Below are 18,199 nucleotides of genomic sequence, written 5' to 3'. Positions count from 1 at the left end.
ACTGTTTTAGAATTGGTTCTCTTTGGTTCATTCTCTATTTACAAACAAACACAGAGTCGCAATACTCTGTTTAGTCTTTGCAGATAACGAAAAATCGTGTAAAAAAAAAAGAAAAGGAATCGAGCAAAATCAGTAGGCCACTAATGGGATCTCTTTTTCACCTCGCTAAAATAGAAACATTAGGAACAAACCCTCATGACAAATACAAAACTAGTGAAATTAACTGAACTCCACACAATGATGGCTGCAAAACAGCTCGGCTCCGCCACCCACCCCGCCCAAAATAACGATAAAGAGCGGCTGCCATGATTGGTTGCGGAATGGCCACGACGGAGCTACGAAATGGTGCTGCTCTCATGCTAACCCCAGCTTCAGTTTGAAACATCCAGAAACACTGTAGACTACCAATTCGATCAGTTCCGGTAGCGCCCCAATGTAACCCGGTAGAGAAGAACTAGCCCTCCCCTCTTTGACTAATGGTTCTTGTTGCCTGTCCCTTCTGTTGTCATTTAACAGAACTATTTAGCCTGCTGAAAGGGGTTGTGTTCCGACCGCTGGTTGGTGGAGACATTTTGACTATATTCTGGACCTGCGTTGTCGCGTAATGCGTCATATGACGCGCCGCGTTAGCGCATCCGGAAGTCATCCGGGGCGCGCAGCGCGTAACGTAAGCATAACAAGTCATGTGACTTGTTAATAAAACTTTTCATTGGTTCATTTTACTTTTCTTATTCTAATGATGAAAGGCTTGGTCATATGACCTAAAAATTACGCTTTTTATTACTTCCGAACATTATTTTTTCTTAAATATATGTTATAATGTTCCAGGCTAATGTACTTTCCCGGAAAATTTACAACTGTCCTGCAAGTAAAATATATTCTTTTTTCGAGAAAAAGAGCGTTTCTTCGTCCCATGACGGAGCCGTTGAGCAAAAGAGGGTCGACCTGCTGTCTTAGTCGCCGATACGCCTGAATATGAGATTCTTATCGATCACTTTATGTTGCAGGAATAGAAAACACAACAGCCCTTGACCATTTATCTTTACTGCGTTCCTTCGTATTATACCTTTTACCCTTCATGTAATTGGTCTGCTTTATTTCACTTGCCTTTTAATGATTCTAAAACAGTGACTATTATTAAAAACTTTACCAATGTATATACTACTACCATGTTTTCTTTTAAAAACCTTTATTGTGAAAATTTCATTATACAAATACGAGCCTATAACCACGTGGGCCGGCCACGGAGCAAACTGTAATCGTATATGATGAGTAGACATTTACACTGTAGAGGAACGTAACGGGCGGGCCATTAGGTTGCAAGAACTAAGGTGTCTAACAGTTACGGAATCGGTGGACGTACATTTTATAATTAAAATACGACAGGGCCAGTTACAATAAAATTATCTAGATATACATTTGCGGGCAAGTACCATGGGTGACGTTAATTCGAACTTTCAATAGTACAGTAATCAATAACACATCAGAACTTAATATCAATAGGGATGTCGAAATATTCAATCAATTCTCGTCCCCGCCCGCCATGTGCTTCAAAACTGCATACGTATCTCGTGATTTCAAGGTTCTGCAACCAGTACACAACAAGGAGTTACGAGTCCCATTTATTCCGGCGCCATTTTGGGCGAGGACGGGCAGGTCCAGGATATAGTCAAAATGTCTCTACCAACCATCGACTATGATGATGTTCATATGCTGTATTTATTAGAGTAACACTCATCTGTCCACATGAAATTAATTTGCCACAATCTAAACATGTCATTTTAATCTGTCCAAAGTTCTTCTAAATATTTGGGACCGTTTCCCTTGCCTCTGATGCTGTCAGTGCCACTTCTTTGATGAATGTACTAGCAGGTCAGGGGTTCTCCTCCAAATCTCTCTTTTATGCAGCACTATAATTAATTGGTGCCACCTCTCCATATGACGATGCATGGTATAGTTACCATAACTATATTTTTTTTCGGTTCCTCTGGAGAGTTCATCTTGGCAGATAAAGCGTGTAACGTACCGGGCATTTACCTTTTTTTGCATGTACAGGAAAGGAAAAAAAAAACGAGCGTCCGAGTTCTAAGGTGTCCCAGGGCCATTTTACTGGACCAGGCCCAAATCCAAAGAACAGGCCGCCATTTTGAGAGTCCTGTTGCAGCCGCCTGTCGCTGTAGCATCAAGAGCAGCCGAAACTCAGCTGAATGGCAACTGAAACGGTAAAGGGGCGCCCCACTACAGCAGACGAGCCTCCACCTAGGAAGGCCCGTTCACGCCGCCTCCCCCCCCCCTTCGGGCACCCCACGCCGTTATTCGGAGCAGTATTGTAGGATGGCCACACCAGTGCGGCAACTTGCTAGACATCACCTCGGTGGTAACCGAATCTCAGCGCCTTGTGGTGTCTTCTATTCAGAAAACATTGTTATGCTGCCTTCGACCTATTCGCCGCAAGTGCGCACGCAACTCAGCTGCATAGCTTGCTAGACACCACCTCGGTGCTAACCGAATCTCAGCGCCTTGTGGTCTCTTCTATTCCAAAAATATTGTTGCGCTGCCTTTGGCCCCATTCGCACATCGGTCCGCTACTGCCGCCATCTCACAGGCCAACGGGGCGCCCCACGCCGACTTTCAGCATTGTAGGATGGCCACACCAGTGCACCTTACTAGACACAACCTCGGTGCCATCCGGATCTTGGCATCTCAGCGCCTTGTGGTGTCTTCTATTCAGAAAATATTCTTGCGCTACCTTTGCCCCATTCACACATCGGTCCGCTACTGACGCCATCTCACAGGCTAATGGGGCGCCCCACGCCGAGTTTCAGCATTGTAGGATGACCACACCAGTACAGCAACTTGCTAGACATCACCTCGGTGCCATCCGGATCTCGGCGCCCCACTGCAGATGAAGTGCCTCTCAACTATGAAACCACCACGGTGACATCCGGATGTTGGCGCCTTGTGCTGGTTCCGGCCTATTCACACATCGGTCGGCTACTGACGCCATCTCACAGGCTAATGGGGCGCCCCACGCCGAGTTTCAGCATTGTAGGATGACCACACCAGTACAGCAACTTGCTAGACATCACCTCGGTGCCATCCGGATCTTGGCATCTCAACGCCTAGTGGTATCTTCCATACAGAAAATATTGTTGCGCTGCCTTTGGCCCCATTCGCACATCGGTCCGCAACTGACACCATCTCACAGGCCAACAGGGCGCCCCACGCCGACTTTTACCATTGTAGGATGGCCACACCAGTGCCACAACTTGCTAGACACCACCTCGGTGCCATCCGGATCTTGGCATCTCAGCGCCTTGTGGTGTCTTCTATTCCGAAAATATTGTTGCGCTGCCTTTGGCCCCATTCGCACATCGGTCCGCTACTGACACCATCTCACAGGCCAACGGGGCGCCCCACGCCGACTTTCAACATTGTAGGATGGCCACACCAGTGCGGCAACTTACTAGACACCACCTCGGTGCCATCGGGATCTTGGCGCGTTGTGCTGCCTTCGGCCTATTCGCACATCGGTCCGCTACTGACGCAAACTCACAGGCCAACGGGGCGCCCCACGCCGACTTTCAGCATTGTAGGATGGCCACACCAGTGCTGCAACTTGCTGGACACCACCTCGGTGCCATCCGGATCTTGGCGCGTTGTGTTGCCTTCGGCCTATTCGCACATCGGTCCGCTACTGACGCCGCCTCACGTGCCAACGTATTTTCTCCGCATTTTATACCCTATGCCGCATAACAGGTCATGTGACTTGTTTATAAAACTTTTCATTGGTTCATTTTACTTTTGGTTTCCTAATGATGGAAGGCTTGATCATATGACCTAAAAACAACACTTTTCATTGGATGAAAACTTTTTTTTTTTCCCAAACGATTAAAGCCCCACCTTGTTTCTGGATGCTTCAGACTGAAGCTGGCGTCAGCATGAGAGCACCACCATCTCGTAGCTCCGTCGTGGTCATTCCGCGAGCAATCATGGCAGCCGCTCCCCACCAGAAGCCTACAGGAGTCGGGGGCCCCCAAAACTTTTGATGAATCCTCAAGGCGGAGGGGACGCTTTCGAGAATGGGGTCCAAGACCTAGCAGACAAGCGTCCGATTTCCAAGGTGTCCCAGGGCCATTTCAGTGGACCAGGCCCAAAAAGGAAACAGCCTGCCGCCATTTTGAGAGTCCTGTGACAGCCGCCTATCGCTGCACCGCAAGAGTGGGCGCAACTCAGCTGAATTGCGGCTTTTGACACAGTGGACCAAAAACGGACGGAATGGCAACTGAAACGGTAAAGGGGCGCCCCACTACAACAGATGAGACTCCACCTGGAGAGGCCCGTTCACGCCGCCTCCCCCGGGGCGCCCCACGCCGTTATTCGGAGCAGCATTGTAGGATACCAAAACCAGTGCGGCAACTTACTGGACATCACCTTGGTGCCATCGTTCTGCTGCCTTGGAACTATTCGCACAACAGTTTGCTACTGATGACCCACCCCCCGCGACGCCCCACGCCAGAAATCTGGACGTTGTGCTGCGTTGGGACTATTCGCACAGCCGACCGCTACTTCGTTGTTTTTCCCTAAAAATGTTTATATGTTATTACTGTTTTTGTTTTCTTGTATATATTTATAAGTTATTAAAGTTTTATAATCTTACTACTTTGTCGGAGTGCTATATATTTTTAATGTGACACATAATTGTAAAAACTTTGATGTACAAAGAGTCATCCCTGGAATCTTCCGCTTCAGGCTCGGTCCCCTCCCCAATCACAATACAGGATGGTTTTCAGATAATAGGAACGCGTCTGCTGTGACGGATCTCATCGAGTGTGGGCCTTGATCTACTATAACTCCTTTGAAGAGGGGTGATTCTTTACAGCTGGGGCCATAAACTACATCTGCAGGGCTAGCTGATACCCTAGGACCGGCCTGGACAATCGGACACAGAGGAAAAGGAGTGTCAGAGGGTGCGGTAGTGAATAGGGCGAAAGGGAGGTGTCGGGCGGGCACAGGGTGTGATTCTCAGGGAAGAGCAGCGCAGATGGGGGGAGATTTATTACCCATGCATAAGACAGAGAGCGGGGGTGACCACTGCCTGGGGGAGATGCTTGCGAGGGTGGGGAGCCATGCTAAGGATCGACAGCGTGCACAAAGTGGATCTGGTCAAGGCATCTAAAATGACTGCCGTGCACGACAAAAGTGTGGCATTTGAAAAAAGACAAGTTGGCACAGACAATGTTTTTCAACACTTCCTGATTTCCTTCGAATCGAACGTTAACAGACGTTGGGGCATATTACCAAAGTTAAGCGATATTTATCCCTAACGATGCTTAGCAACGATTTTTTTACCGCTAAGCATCGTCAGAAATTATCGCAGATAAACCTTGCTATTATCAAGGTTTATCGCAAATACGATAAAAAACGACCGCAATGCATTAATATCCCTGAAAACTCAGCGATATTCATGCATTACCGAGCTAATGCTCTTAGCCATGTTATCCACCTCCCATTGGATAACATGGCTAAGAACTGCTCAGGGCAGGTGCTAGCTTTTGGAGATATTCGCGCTTATCGCGAATATTTCCAAAAGTTGATAATAGGAGATAGCGATGTTAGCGACTGTTTCCAGTCGCTAACATCTTGGCATGCCCACTTTGCATGTCATTAGTGATAAATATCACTCACATGCAAAGTGGGGCCCAAGATGGTCGCTATCTCCTACTAGCCGTCGCTAACTGGTGTTAGCAACAACTAGGTAATACAGATATAATTTTATCTCCGCGAAGCGGAGCGCTGTTACAGATATATATCTTGTTTTTGAACGTTAATTTCTCAAAATCCACTGAAGCACATATATTGAGACCTAGCAAAGGCACATCGAGCTACCAATCCCTACAATTTTGCCAAGTTTCGTGCAAATCCATTCAGCCGTTCGATTATTATTATTATTTTTTTTTTGCCCCGCGGGGCCCTTTTAAAACCTCCACATCAAACCTAAGAGGTCAAGGAGGATCTACTATGCCCCCTTATGGTCATTTGCCCCTTTGCTTTGGCCTCCTCTTGTCTCTCGATCCTACCGAGAGACAAGATGGCGGCCGCTACGTACTGTTTGCAATGTTTACAGACGCCGGAGAACCAATCAGCTTCGCAAACCTCCGTTACGCGAAGCGGAGCGCTGTTACAGATATATATCTTTTTTTGAACGTTAATTTCTCAAAATCCACTGGAGCACATATATTGAGACCTAGCAAAGGCACATCGGGCTACCAGTCCCTAATATTTTACCAAGTTTCGTGCAAATCCATTCAGCCGTTCGATTATTATTATTATTTTCTTTTTTTTGCCCCGCGGGGCCCTTTTAAAACCTCCACATCAAACCTAGGGGGTCAGCGAGGATCTACTATGCCCCCTTATGGTCATTTGCCCCTTCGCTTTGGCCTCCTCTTGTCTCTCGATCCTACCGAGAGACAAGATGGCGGCCGCTACGGACTGTTTGGAATGTTCACAGACGCCGGAGAACCAATCAGCTTCGCTTCACAAAGCTCGGTACCGCGAAAAGTCCGCGAACCGGAGCGCTGCCCGGTCCGCTGTTACAGATATATATCTTTTTTGGAACGTTAATTTCTCAAAATCCACTGGAGCACATATATTGAGACCTAGCAAAGGCACATCGGGCTACCAGTCCCTACAATTTTGCCAAGTTTCGTGCAAATCCATTCAGCCGTTCGGGCTAAAAGTGAGGCCAACCGCCCTATGGAAAACTCAATGTTAAAAACACGTTTTGGGACCCCCCTTTTTTCTCGGCCCCCCCTTGACAAACCCCCCCCAAAGTTTCAAGGGCTGCTCAGAAACAAAATATGCCATTTTCCTGAAAATTTCAGCCAATTCCGTCCACAAACGCCAAAGTTATTAGACATAGAATTTTCAAAAATCCCATAGAGAAAAAATCCTAACTATATATACCTACTGGCGACCGCCAGTAGGTAATATGCTGGCAAATGTATGGGGCTTTAAAATATTAGGCTGTAGCCAAGACGCAGTCACTCAAAGTGAATATAGATCATCATCATCATCATCATCATTCAACTACATTTCACATTTCATTAACATGCATAAAAGTTCACATATCAAAATATGGCATAGAAAAAATACATTAAAATTAGACATGCAATAAATTCGAAATAAAAAAAACAGTACAATTCCCACGATGATAGCCTTTACATAAAAAAGGTTAAATCTAAAAATACATACACAAATATGTAAAAAGGCATAATATGACAATGTGAGAATTGGTCTCAAAGTGCTATAAAAGAAGTGCTAAGGGCCTTACAGGTTCTCAAGGCAGCCAGTAAAATGGAGGCTAGCTCAAAGCAGACCAATGGGGTATCTAATGAGTAAAATTTTAAAAAGAAAATAAAAACCTTCCTCTCTTTTAAGTATAATAGGGAAAAAAGAAGAACATGTAAAGTCGATTGGGCTGTCTTGTTGTCACAAGGACAAGGCGGTACGTTTTTAAGAACATATTGAATGTTTGGATAACCAAACATTAACAGAAGAAGGTTCAATCTGAATCTAGTCAGAATGAATCTATGCTTGTTATTCTCAACTATCCATAATTATGAGTGTGAATGATTTAATATCTGAACTATAGATTCATAAACTTTACGGTTTATTTCCCTTTATGGGTATTCCACCTATCCTGCGTGACTTGATTTAAAAAGATCGCCTTTAGTCCTGATTTGGGGAAATGTTTGCAAAGAGACGGTGTATCGTACAAAAAAACAAGACTCAAAGAAATAAGGGTTTCTCTAGGATATGATAACCAGGGGATTCTGTGGGCGTAGTCTAAATTCAAGACATCTATGAGGATTTTTTTATTTAAACCCACCCTTTCCCTTTTCCAAATGGATAACCAGAGAAAAATTGGAGCTAATCTTATGGCATCCGTAATGAAAGGCATTCCAGCTTCTTTATAGGCTATAAAAGTATTACTTGATTGTGGAATTGAAAACAGTCTTTTGATGAACTTATCTTCTTGTACTTGGAGTGGTGTTACATCGCTGATACCCCATATTGCTGTCCCATAGGTGGCCATTGAGAGCGTTTTGCCATGTAGATTGTAAACATTTCCAGCATGGGCTTATAGCCTAGTTTTTTGGCAAATTTAAATAAGGATGCAATACTTTGAACCATTAGATTAACAAAGTTTGCATCATCTCCTTCCACGTTTGTTTGTTGTCAAAGAAAACCCCATAATAATTAAAATAATGTACCAGCTCTAGTATCTCCCCATCTAATTTATATCTCATGTTCTTTTTGTCACTGCATATTGCCATGACAAGGGATTTGGCTTTATTAACGTGCAGATCCAGATTATACATAAAACCTGTAAATTGTGTGATAAGATTTTGTAATGCCATGGGTGTCCTTGCCAATAAGACAGCATTGTCTGCGTAGAGGAGAATAGGGAGGGCAGATGATTAAACTAGCATTGTGTCTTTCACAATCTTGGTCAAGACATCATTTAATTTATTTGTATAGAGAGCAAACAAAATGGGGGCCAGGACACATCCTTGCCTGACACCCCTTTCAATTTTAAATGGTTTGGTGCATTCACCGGTTCTCCCGTATCATACCAAAGCATTAGCATCCAAATATAGCTCCCTAATAAAGTTAGTGATAGCATCGTCCACTCCCATCTCCTTTAACATTTCCTATAGCTTGCTGTGAACCACGCAGTCCAAGGCCTTAGACAAATCCATGAATGCCAGATACATTTGGAAGTTTTTTGCTCTTTTGTATTTGCCAATTGTGAGAGTCAAATTGAGACATTGATCCAATGTTCCCTTACCCTGTCTAAACCCATACTGAACGTCCGTGAGAATGTCCCTTTCCTCTGCCCCTATTTCTAATTTGTTTAACAATAACCAACCCATTAATTTGGCCGAACAGAAATTCTCTGCCTTGGATAACCTGCACAGCTACGGACGTTTTATTATTCTGGAAGAATCTGAATTACTATATTGCCAAGAGACCTATGGTGAACGTGCGTTCTACAAATCTTCGTTGACATGGCATAACATAACATTAGGGGGTACATTTTAAGGGGTTAAAACCCTTTAATTTACCATTAACTTTGGTATAATTTCATGAACGTGAATAAAACCTAGCAGACACATCATGTTTTACATCTGATATGTTGAACTTCATGCAGACTCATCAAGGGGGCTTGTTTAAAGAGGAGGGGACGCTAATGTGTTTATTTGCTAAAATCCTTGTCACCATTTGACAAATCTGCACACAATTTATTGGAAATGTACGTGGTTCGTTTTTTGTAAGTGAGGCAAGTGAAGAGATCTCAGTATTCTTTCATGCAGATCTGACCAGTGGTAGTAAGGTTAAAGGGGCTATCAAAGAAGTATGTATTTGCTAATAACGTTGACACCATTTCACATAGTTACCGAAAGCTAGGATACGAAAATTGGGTTTAACTTGGAACCTGCATGTGAAACTGGCAGTTGGCAACATAGGAGGTTGAATGCTTGTTGCAAACCACTTTTCCACACGACTGAAGGCAGTGGTTACCATGCAGGAGTTTTATGCATGGCTTGGCCATCGACCTGGTGCTGCAATCAACCTCCACTTCACTAACTTGAAGGCCATGCATGAACGGACTGAAACATTATACAGAGGCATTATCATTCATTTCCACACCTATCCACACAACCACCAGTATCACACCTTTATCTCTCCGTCTAAAAAACAACGTTGGTGTGAAGTTATAATGAGTTTTGGTCATAACACCTTAAACTATGTTTTAGAAAACCTCAGAAAATCACTTATAGACTGCTGTTAAAGTGCGTTTAAGTTGACGAAATAACACTTACAACTCTGAAATTCCACATTTTATGGATTGATATGCAAGTCATTGCTCAGCCGTCAGTCATGTAGACCATGACACAAACATCAAATGCCATGCGTATGACCTCACAATATTTCTAATGATAAATATGAGGACTTCACATTATATCTTCAAAGTACAACACATACACAGATTATACTGTATTTATTGACATGTAATATATCATCTCACCAATGAAGTAATGTATGTAATTAGTGAAGTCTTCTATTTCTGTTAAATCAGTGGTGAGATCATGAGCAGTGCATTTAGTGTGATTTAGTTTTTGCATGGCAGGTGCAAGTTATTATATGTATCACAGTCTGTGTAGTTAGAGTTAGGTCATAGTTTCCATAGGACGTGTTTTTATTTAGCTAATAACTTTGGTGCTATTTGACGAATCTTGACGAAACTTTCCAAATTAAACGTTCATCTACCACAGCTCATTTGTGGAAAGTTTCAGAGTGATCCTTCAAGTATTTCCACCATGCCATTTTCCATAGTAGTTTGAGACAGCAATACAGATACAGAAAAAAACAGCTGGACAGAATTATACCAAATTTGGTTGAAACGGAAAGTTAGATCTTTACTCCAAAAAAGTGCTTTTTTGTAATTTGGTGGAAATCTGTTAAGTTGTTTTCTAGAAATTAAGGTTTAAAAGATAGTGATACCTGGACAGTTCACCCATTGGAGTACCGTGTAACACGTGCATTCTGTTCAGGGGTACAACCAGCATGCTTTGTATATATATATTACCTACTGGCGGTCGCCAGTAGGTATATATAGTTAGGATTTTTTCTCTATGGGCTTTTTGAAAATTCTATGTCTAATAACTTTGGCGTTTGTGGACGGAATTGGCTGAAATTTTCAGGAAAATGGCACATTTTGTTTCTGAGCAGCCCTTGAAAATTTGGGGGGGGTTCGTCCAGTGGGGGCCGAGAAAAAAGGGGGGTCCCAAAACGTGTTTTTAACATTGAGTTTTCCATAGGGCGGTTGGCCTCACTTTTAGCCCGAACGGCTGAATGGATTTGCACGAAACTTGGCAAAATTGTAGGGACTGGTAGCCCGATGTGCCTTTTGTAGGTCTCAATATATGTGCTCCAGTGGATTTTGAGAAATTAACGTTTAAAAAAAGATATATATCTGTAACAGCGGACCGGGCAGCGCACTGGTTCGCGGACTTTTCGCGCAACGGAGCTTTGTGAAGCGAAGCTGATTGGTTCTCCGGCGTCTGTCAACATTCCAAACAGTCCGTAGCGGCCGCCATCTTGTCTCTCGGTAGGATCGAGAGACAAGAGGAGGTCAAAACAAAGGGGGAAATAACTATAAGGGGGCATAGTAGATCCTCGCTGACCCCCTAGGTTTGATGTGGAGGTTTTAAAAGGGCCCCGCGGGGCAAAAAAAAATAATAATAATAATAATTGAACGGCTGAATGGATTTGCACGAAACTTGGCAAAATATTAGGGACTGGTAGCCCGATGTGCCTTTGCTAGGTCTCAATATATGTGCTCCAGTGGATTTTGAGAAATTAACGTTCAAAAAAAGATATATATCTGTAACAGCGCTCCGCTTCGCGTAACGGAGGTTTGCGAAGCTGATTGGTCATTCTGTCACTGGGCTATAGTTGGGCTACATCTGGCTGATATTTGGGCTACATTTGTTTTTTTGTGTGTCTGGCGGCCATCTTTGGGCTACATTGGGCTACATTGGGCTTCATTGGGCTACATTCGGCTAATTAGCAAATAGCTCATCGCAAACTAGGAATGGTAAAGAATCGCTATTTATTCCTTAAAGTTCGCTATTTAGGAAATGCAAATAACTTTGATGATACATATGGCGGTTCATCTCTAACAAGATAAGAAGCATAGGGATACATTTATGATGACTGGCGCATCACCAGGGATGTGTTAGTCATTCTGTGCCGCTGTTCCGTCACCTATGGTGTGCTGCATTTACAATGCGGCGCATCATGGGGCAAAAACAGCACAGATGCGTGATGTATCTGTGCCGTAAAGGTGGCGCATTGCTGGAGTTGTATCGCAAGTGTGATGAAGCTCCAGCAAGGGTCGGGGGTGCCCCTGTCGCAGGGTTTCTGTTCTCACACAGAACTGTGGACAGAGGATTGGAACCTCGGCGAATGCATTGCTGGAGTTGTATCGCAAGTGTGATGAAGCTCCAGCAAGGGTCGGGGGTGCCCCTGTCGCAGGGTTTCTGTTCTCACACAGAACTGTGGACAGAGGATTGGAACCTCGGCGAATTAGGGTGTCCCAAAACTCACGTTAGTAATCAAAAACTATTTAGCAAGCTAGGTACAGTGTCACATTGGATATAACAAACTCTCAATGTTTAGACAATCCAGAATATGAACTTATAGTACCTCAGGATACGTGGAACTCATGAACAGTCGGTCGTTATAGATTTCTTAGAAACCAGAACATGGAGTTAAGAAGAACAGATGTGTATTTGAAATGTTTATTTACTAATGCCGTCTTCTCAGGCGTAGTACCTTAGATAATAAAAGTACACATATTATCAGTAGCAAAATTACCAGCATAGTTACTAGTACATAAAAAGTGAATGGTGATAGTATGTTAACATGCTGTAAATGAATAAGAGTTAGCAACACTTATAAGCAGCCGCGGGCCGTGGAGGGAGTTACGGTGAGGCAGGGAGGCGGGGAGGGGGAGAAGCAGGGTGGAGAATACAAGTACACATATTATCAGTAGCAAAATTACCAGCATAGTTACTAGTACATAAAAAGCGAATGGTGACAGTATGTTAACATGCTGTAAATGAATAAGAGTTAGCAACACTTATAAGCAGCCGCGGGCCGTGGAGGGAGTTACGGTGGGGCAGGGAAGCGGGGAGGGGGAGGGGCAAGGTAGAGAGGGCTCCACCCTGCTTCTCCCCCTCCCCGCCTCCCTGCCCCATCGTAACTCCCTCCACGGCCCGCGGCTGCTTATATCTCACCCTCCCTAATACACATATTATATTATTTGCTAAGAAGGTCTCTTTGTGTTGGTTTAGGGCGTGCCCATACTTTAGTGTCTTAGATTTGAAGGAATCACATCAGCATACACCAGCTCTCTCTTCATGTGAACCGCATCAACTGTTGTGTATGTGTGTTCGGCAAAGCAATATAAAACCCGCCTCATGCCCAGAATTGGCAGAAGTTGCACTTATGTTATGAGTATGAAGTCGTGGAGATCAGACCTCATAACAATTCTGTATCGTGTTGTTCTTGAAACTTTAGCACTCGCTGTACAGATATAGTTTAACAAGTAAAGCAGATAGTAGACCAATAACATATTATTCTCATGTAAACCACGATGAACTACTAGGTGGAAAGCTAAAGCAACAACTAAGTGTCGTGTGCAGAAGTTGCAAAAAAGGAAAAATGGCGTTTAAACCGGTAATGAGCCCATGCTAACTTAACACGGTGTAAAGATATCCAGGACCTAGATGACACCTCCTCATGATCCGGAAACGAACTGAATAAGATAATAGAAGTGCCATCTCATGAGAGCAGATTGCAAGTTTATATGTGGACGGTCCGCAAGGTAAAGCATTAAAAACTAGGAAAATTTAATGCTAAAGAAAAATAAAACAGCCAAGTACTTTATCGAGTCTTAAGCCAATAGGCAAGGTAAATAATAAAAACTTGACAAATAAGTCAATGAATTGTCAATGAAATGCTAGTACTCAGCATATCAAACATGAAAAAGGTCTATGACATAACTGTGTATGCAAAATAAGCTGCAACAGCCTCCAATAGGAAGTCACCGTCTTCATCCGAAAACAGTTCAGCCATCCAATTTAAAAGCGGAAAAGAACATACGTGCTCTCCCAGCACCGGATCCTCTATCACCATCAGAGGACAGCTCGGTGGGTTTTCAAGAAAGCTCTGTTCCAAGAAAGACTGTGCTGCCGCCAGTAAATTCCAGGGACCAAGTAGTCCATGCATCAATGCCACAGCCATAATCCTTTCGCCAGGACAAACCAACTCGTGAGTAATGATAGGAGTCATCAGCTGATTAAAGTCGACGTCAGGAGAAACCGGTCCGCAGAGACACAAATCAATGGCCCAATCGAAATCACAGGTCAGGCAGTGAAATACAGGCTGGACACAGGTGAAGTAGGAGAACCGAAAAGATAATCCATATGCCGTGCTTAATATCGCCAACGGCATTGTGCCATAATATTCTAGCATGCGATTGCGGAACAGTGTCAGCAGCTGCAGGGTCGGAGGTTGCATAGGAGGGACATCCATATTTAAAAATGTAAAAAAGCACAAGAGCGTCCGCTGGTAATGCAAGTAAAAATGCTAATCCACGAACCAGAGTGCAGAAAATACAATGAAAGGAAGCAGGGATGACTCCAAAGATTTTCTCAAATGAAGTCACGAGACCACTGGTAACAACTTTAAAAAAGTGCACCAGGGACTTTGTGGAGGATGTGTTACAGATAGTCGGAAACATGTTGCTGAAATTGAAAGGCAAATGTTAATTGAAAAAGGTTTTGCACCTCTGTATGGGTGTTCGCTATGTGAAGTACGAAAGTTTCACGGGCCGAACTCAAGGCCACCTCTCTCTGAGACAAAAGAGCTCTTATTCTTGCCATGCCGTTGAAACGTGTCTCAAGGTTGGTATTTGTGGCCAGATTGAAAACTCCCTATGTTCATGTGTGGGAGGAAATAGAACATTTCTGCAGCAAATAACCCGTTCACTTACTGTTACGATAAAAGGAATACTTTTAATTAACTCAGAACAATCTTCATTATTGAGCATCAAATAACTACCATTTTCCAACAACTTGAACGTGGGGATGATAGCAGGAACTGGCGTGCCTTGCAACACGCAAGCCATATTTGGTCGGTGTTTGTTGCATGAACCGTGTAAATGTATGTGCCTACACATTAGTGAATGATCTGGCGTCTCAGTGCATTCCTCTCCATTCAGATAAACTTCTTGATCATCTTTGAAACATCTGTATGTGTATGGAAGCGACCAGACCTCATGAAGAAAAGCACTACCTAAAGGTTCATAACGACCTATTGGTATATATTTCATACAATTTGAAAACTTATATAAAGCAAAAGGCAGCGTTATTAAACCGTGGATAAGGCATGTTGCCAAAAAACCCGCAATCCTCTGCTGATGATGTCACTGAGCATGTCATGAATGATGTAATATGTGACATCATCAGCAGTGGATTACGGGTAATGGTATCTCTAGTTTACTCCCTTATAGCTGTCTTTCTTTTAACATAAGTGTCTGTTTCCTTCCCTTATACTTACTGTTTTTGGGTCGCTTCCGGTTCGCGTACCCGCGAGCGAACTGGGAAGCGAACTAAGAGAAATAGAGGTTGGCACAGTTCCAAATATTGTACCAATTTTTTAATAACGGGGAGGTAGTTCTGAAAAGAACTTTTTTTTTTTTTTTCTGAACATTTTTTTACTGTTTTTGAATTTTTCGGAACAGTTTTATATTTTTTTGGGTTTTTCTTGGAGGGGGCAATGAAAACGATTCATTGTAAAGGGCTCAACAGGAGCAACAAAACAAAAAAAAGAAGTATTTATTATTTTGGGCGTTTCGGACAAACTTGCATATGATAGTCAATAGCTCTGTTGATCAGAGTGATGCTTTTTTCTCCGTAGGAAATGAATCCATCGCAAAATGCGCAGATGTGTTTTACATCACCAAATCTCATTTGTATATTTGGCACCATCTCCCTGCCCTCTGGTCCCGTTACTTCCGGTACAACAGATCTTCTGGCCATAATAGGGAGATTATCTAGGTCGTTCCGAAACTGTGCAGCACTGTAGTTGTTAGGATGCCACCTAGTCATATGGCGATGCATTGTGTAGTTTCCGAAACTGTATTTTTTGTCGGTCCCTCTGGACAGTCTATCTTGACATATAAGGCAAGTTACGTATCTTGCATTTACTTTTTTCTGACCTTTGGGAATTTAAAAAAATTGCCAAATGAAGTTTTCTTTCCGGTGAGACGTCCTGGGCTGCTCAGGCAAAAACTGCCTCTCTTCGTGCTCGTCCTCCTGTTCCTCTTCTTCTTCTTCTTGTTGAATTACAACTTGAGCAGGTGGTCCACTCTTCCTTGGATGTGGTGGAGGTGGTGGGGAAGCACCAGCTGAAGCTACTAAAGAAGCCATTGCTCAGTGATCACAAAGGGTCTTTCTCTCACAATGATGAAAGTCAGAGTGAGGAAAGAAGGAGGGATTTTCATCATTTGGGAAAAACAAGAGTTCTCAACCAATCAAAAGTGTTCATTTTAGATTATATGACCTAGTCTTACATCATTAGGAAACCAAAAGTGAAATGAACCAATGAAAAGTGTTATTACCAAGTCACATGACTTGCTGTGTTTACGTTAAGCGCTTTGCAGGGCCTCCCGGTTTGCTTCCAGAAACCTGCGCTTTGCGACTCGCTTCGCGTACCAGTTCGCTAACGTAGCACGTCATATGACGTATCACGCGACAACGTGAAACGTCATGCGGACGGGAGGCGTCACGATGTTGTTTTCTAACGCGGCACTTGCGGTAAAGAAACGTTTACCGGCTCGCGGTCTATTTCGCGGCATCAAGGTCAGCTAACGGGAAGCTTCCCGATTCGCGAAGCGGGAACGAAGAAAAAAAAATATTAAAAAAAAAAATTATTCATAAACATATAAAATATATTTTTGGATTTAAAGAAGAATACATTTTACAGCTACAGATATTAGCTGTTAAAAAACCAATGAAATTCACAGAAAAAACCATAGGTTATAGACCATATATAGTTAGGAATTAGCATTTACAAAACCTTGAAAATTCACTGAAAAAACCATAGGTTATAGACCATATATAGTTAGGAATTAGCATTTAGAAAACCTTATTTTACTCACACAAAACCATTGAAATTCCATATATAGTTAGTTGCACTAACTATATATCGTGCACCCGCAATCCACTGCTGATCATGTCACATATTACATCATTCATGACATGGTCAGTGACATCACTGATGACATCACTGATGACATCTCAAATGACATCACTGATGACATCACTGATGACATCTCATTTGACATCATTCTTGTGCTAATACGATAAACCTCTTCAGACTCTGATATAACCTTAGATACACTCAGTGTATACAGACACTCACACACTGCCACTCATCCATGGAGTTACTCACACACCCAGTCAGTCATGCAAAGAAACAATCTCACCTCCATTTCTTGAACTATACAGTTAAACACACCTTACTTATTGAAACATATACTAACACATATTTACTCTCTTATACAATCCCTGATACAAGTTCACAATGATCGATACAACCACTCACTCATTCAGTGGCTCTCATGCACAGTTATTTATATATGCCAACTCTCAAATGTACTGTGTTTTACATATGTACTTACTATGACATGTAGCATTGAGATATCCATTCACTCATCAATACACTCATGCACACAGTCAACTGCCTATGTAGCTGTTTCCACATGCACTCTTGAACTCATACACCTAGTGAATAAACTGCTCACACATCTATGCATAGAGTCACACACCTTCCAGCCACCCCCACACAAACTCAATCTCCCATAGAAATACTTGGGCAACCAATTAATAACACATATAGCCTCTCGTATAGCTAATGATCAACACATGCAGCAGTTTACAGAACAACAGACATAATGATGCACAAATTAAGACAGTTTAGTCACTAACCCATGCATTCAGTGAGACACATTTAATCACTCACTCATACAGTCAGTCACGCACCTACTAAATCCTTCATCCAGACACTTATACATCCACTCATTCTTCAATATGTAAGACATATTTTAACTTTACACAAACATACAGTCACTGGATGTAGTCATCAGTGATGTCATCAGTGATGTCATTTGAGATGTCATCAGTGATGTCATCAGTGATGTCACTGACCATGTCATGAATGATGTAATATGTGACATGATCAGCAGTGGATTGCGGGTGCACGATATATAGTTAGTGCAACTAACTATATATGGAATTTCAATGGTTTTGTGTGAGTAAAATAAGGTTTTCTAAATGCTAATTCCTAACTATATATGGTCTATAACCTATGGTTTTTTCAGTGAATTTTCAAGGTTTTGTAAATGCTAATTCCTAACTATATATGGTCTATAACCTATGGTTTTTTCTGTGAATATATATATATATATATATATATATATATATATATATATATATATATATATATATATATATATATATATATATATGTTTTGCCAATAACTTTGGTGTTGATTTGC

Source organism: Lissotriton helveticus, chromosome 8 (assembly GCF_964261635.1).
Source record: "Lissotriton helveticus chromosome 8, aLisHel1.1, whole genome shotgun sequence".
Classification (NCBI taxonomy): Eukaryota; Metazoa; Chordata; class Amphibia; order Caudata; family Salamandridae; genus Lissotriton; species Lissotriton helveticus.
This window is presented reverse-complemented; position numbering follows the sequence as displayed.